This window comes from Mus musculus, chromosome 18, assembly GCF_000001635.26.
Source record: "Mus musculus strain C57BL/6J chromosome 18, GRCm38.p6 C57BL/6J".
NCBI lineage: Eukaryota > Metazoa > Chordata > Mammalia > Rodentia > Muridae > Mus > Mus musculus.
Window position 1 is genome coordinate 82,790,980 of NC_000084.6, and position 4,490 is coordinate 82,795,469.

The window sequence follows — 4,490 nt, forward strand, 5'->3', positions numbered from 1 at the left end:
TGAGGATCAGATTATTTAAATCCAATTCTGTTCAATTGTTCAGATATCCTGAAGAAGGCAAGTCTGTGACCAATGAGCTCCCTGGTGGCCTGGGGTCAGCCAAACCGTCAGACTGTGAAGGAGTTCGCACAACATGCAGCGAGCGGTGGCACATTGACCAAAAAAGGTTTCCCTCACCTCTCCCTGGGCTGTGTCTATAAATAGGCTCTGCCGAGATGGTGCCCTCAACCTTAATCTCCTGCCTTGTTCCATCTGGCTGATGGCTCTGCTTCCCCTGGCATTGTCTGACTTAGTGGCTAGAGGTTATTCACTAGGTTTTGGTGTGTCCTTCATGACGGTACCAGGCAAGAATGTGTGGGTTTCTCTGCCTCTCAAAGGAAGAAGAGAATTCCTCATGGCAGTGAAACATTTTTTTATGATCATTGAATTATTCAGCTCTGGTCTGTTCAGATAGCTGTGAGCAGGAGGGAAGTGGAAAGAGGGGAGTTGATAATAAATGGTGTTTTGTTGAGCAAAGCTTAAACATTTCTTTCCAGGAAACACTGCTTCTCACATTCTTGACACAGCTCTGGCCTCCCAGCGGCACAGGGAAAGGACACCGTGCAGACTGCCCAGGTTCAGTTTCCTGTCCTACTGGAGACAGTGGTCACTTCCTGCCCCTGCTGGGCTCCTCCTCTGTAGGAGCTGGGTGTCAACTGCACTATCTCCCATGCTCAGACATTTCCACTGCCCAGGCTGGCTGCAGTGGAGGGAAAGATCCGTACACAGGCACTCTGGCCTGAGTGCAGTGTTCCAACCCCAGCCCCTAGACAGATGACAACCAGCAGCCGATTTCAGACAAAGAGACCCAGAGACCTAGGCAAGAGCTCAGGAAGGGAAGGAAGCGTCTAGTCTGGACTCAAAGAGCAAGGCTGGGCTCCACTACTTAAAATTGGAACCCAGGGAAAACTGTTTGAAAGAACAGACTCACACATATACAAATGGCCACGCAATCTTGTCAAAACACACACACACACACACACACACACACACACACACACACACACACACTCACACATCCACAAGCACACACATGCATATGTACACTTGCACAGGTACACACACACACACACACTCATACACACTCGCACATGCACAGGCATGCACACGCACACTCACATGCACACACATGTACACAATCATACTCATGAATGCAAACCTGTTGCCGCGTGTCCTTCTTTGTGGAGTCTGCTCCCTGTATGCTTGGCCCTGGCTTTGTTTAGCATGCTGTTTGTGACACCGAAACAGCAAGAACAGGTTTCTCAGCCAGCAGGGGGAGAATCTGGAAGGAGCTGTGTGAAGAGCAGGCTGGCCAGTCCCATCCCCATCTATGGCCAGTGTGTGAGGAAACGTTCCAGTTCTTCTAGAAGCAGGGACAGACTTAAGCGAGTTCCTATCTCCTGACACTTTCCGAGTGCTTGACACGATAGGAAACACAATATAAGTTCAACATACAAGAGGCATTTCAAAACAGCAGCCTTAAAAATAAGTCAATCTCCCTGATAGTAAATGTGTCAGCAGCAGTATGCAGTCACATTTTCAAATAAATATCTCACTTTTATGTCCAACATATAATCAGTTACTTGAGAACTGGATCGTAAAACGAGCAGATGAGGAAAGAAAACAACTTATTGTTCCCGCTGGAGTTTAAAGGGCTCTGGCACGCGTAGGAGAGAGCACACAGCAGGCAGAGCTGTATGGCCCTATTTCTCTGCTTATCTGGGCAGCTATCATTGTTTGAATAAAGCCAAGATCTGTCTTGTTTCCGAAAGTGTTTTAGTTTTCTTTCTGAAACATAGATGTTTATGTCCCGTTGATAAGGGACTGTTGAATGTTTATCTTATTCCAAACTGTCCTTAGCTGATGGACTTATTTTAGGTCAGGACTTTCCCGGCTAGGGCTGGACAGGAGCCAGGTCCTTCCTAGGGCACCAGCACGCTGGTGAGCAAGCTCAGTACCGGGGATGTGTCCAGCCCATCAATATTGGCACCTCATGTTCTGGTACTTCAGTTGGGACATCCCTCCACATCCTGCACCCTGTCGAAGCATCCGGTGAGCACAGTCTATGTCTCCCTGAGTAGCTGTGAGGTTTAGTTGACTATGCGGTGGGGAAATCACCTATAACAGCAAGTTCTCATGTCATTAAGCAAGGGAACACACTGATTTACACATGTAAAGCTAGCAATAGCACGGAAACATTCTCACGTGGTACCACCCACCAGCTCAAACTCCCTTCTGCTTCCAACGAAGACTACTCCCGTAGGACTGGGTTGTGAAGAGGCTCAGAGGTGTTGGGAATCCTGTGCTGTCATCTGATGTGGATAACAGCATTTCTTTTGAAGAATCTCACCCTGGTATGACAAGCAAGGTCTTGGGAAAGGCATTTATGGAAAAAAGGGAATTGGTCTTCTCAGGGGACGGCCTCAGTGGCATGGGCAGCTGAGTACCATCTCTGTCAGAAGCAAAATTCTTTTCCTTTTACAGAAGTTAGAGGCACCAAATGAGCGTCATATAGGAGGTCATAAAGTGGATTTAGGGGTGAGTACATTCCGACATCATCCATTCATTAGGTAGTGGCAAACAGGCAAGGGGTGCATCTCCTTGGAGACAATTTGTTAGAGGGTGGAGGGATGCAGATGGGTTCAGGGTGAAGGAGTCAGAGACAGCCTTCACGGGGAAGCACTGAGAGTCTGGCATACACTGTCCCTTTAGTTAGTTTCATCCCATCAACTACATGATGTGCACACACTGTTGTGAGGTGCTCTGTCCAAATTTGTGATGACCAACAGGAAAGCTGAGCTTCTAGGGACCATGGGTGGACTGTAGAGAACTGTATTTACCGGGCTCTGTCTGGAAGCCAGCCACTTAGTGATATCGCCTCTGTTTTACTTCATTCTCTGTAGCCACCCTGCATCCCAGACACGACAGCGCAGAGAGGCGAGTGACTTACCCAGAGTGTGGTGTGTCAGTTATCTTTTCATTCCTGTCTTTGGATATCTGACAAAAATTTTGGGGTTATGGTTTGAGGGCACAGTCTTCATGGTGAGGAAGGAACAACAGAAACAGGAGACAGCTGGTCACATTGTAGCCACAATCAGGAGGACGAGAGAGATGAATGCTGCTGCTCAGCTCTGTTTAAAAAAATATACATTTACTCTCTATTCCTCTCTCTCTCTCTCTCTCTCTCTCTCTCTCTTGTGAGCGTGAGTGTGTGAGTGTGTGTATGTGAGCGTGTGTGAGTGTGAGAGAGTGTGTATGTGAGTGTGTGTGTGAGAGAGTGTATGTGAGTGTGTGAGAGAGAGTGTGTGTGAGTGTGCATGTGTGTGTGTGTGTGTGTGTGTGTGTGTGTGTGTGTGTGTGTGTGTGTGTATTACATAGTAAAGCCACACACTGCAAATGTGGAGGTCAGAGAACAACCCCTGAGAGTTGGTTCTGTCTACCATGGTCCTGGGGATGGAACTCTGGTTATCGGACTTGGAGACAAGTGTCTTAACCCATGAAGTCATCTTACTTGCCTTTTAAAAAGTTTTTAGTGATTATCATTATTACATTTATGTGCATGTGACAGGAGGGGCACATGTATTCTCCTGCACATGTGTGGTCAAAGTTTATTTTCTCTTCCCATTCTTCACACAACTTCTCCCAGAGACCTCTCTCTGGTCCCACCACCTCTTCTTTCAGTCAAGAACCTTGGTCCATTGGATGGTGTCCCCATCCCCAGTCCATGGTGCTGCCTCTTCTTGCCTTGGATAAGTCAACCTATAGACTCTCACATGTGCCTAGAGGTTTGTCTTAGTCAGGGTTTGTATATCTACCTACCTGACTCTTGTGGGTGTAAAACCCTCATCTGCATCTCACTCCAGGCCAGCCTAGGGGTTCTAATTCTCCTCCTTACCTCATGCCAAGAATGGATATGGCCCAGCTGGACCTCCCCTCAGCCTCAGTGAGCATGAGCTGCCGACCCGGGCCTTCAGAAAGTCTTACTGAGAAATGTTTGCAATTTGAAGAACATGTTTTGTTTTGTTTTGTTTTGTTTTGTTTTGTTTTCCAAGTCAGATCATCAGCTCTAAGGTGTCCTAGAACATGGGTTCCCTCCTGTGCCTCTGCAGCTGGAACTTGGGTTTCTGTCACCTCAGCCCTAGATTTCTGTCAGTCACAGATGAAGAAGCAGAGAGATTGGTGCTTCTTCTGTCAGCACTGCCAGTGGGGAGTCTTCCAGTGGGTTCTCTCTTCCATCAGGAGGCCCATGCGTGAAAACAGAGCCATTCTCACTCTGGGTTCAACATGGAGAGTTCCCAGTCACACACCACAGCTGCTGCTTCTGTCAAGGTTGAGGGGGAGGGCTCGGTGCTGGCCAACACTGCTCACTCACTAGCCCTTCCCCCTTGATGGCAGAATTTTGCTTCTGCCCATCGGTTGGGTGCCCACTGGGGGAGTGCCATTGCAAGTTG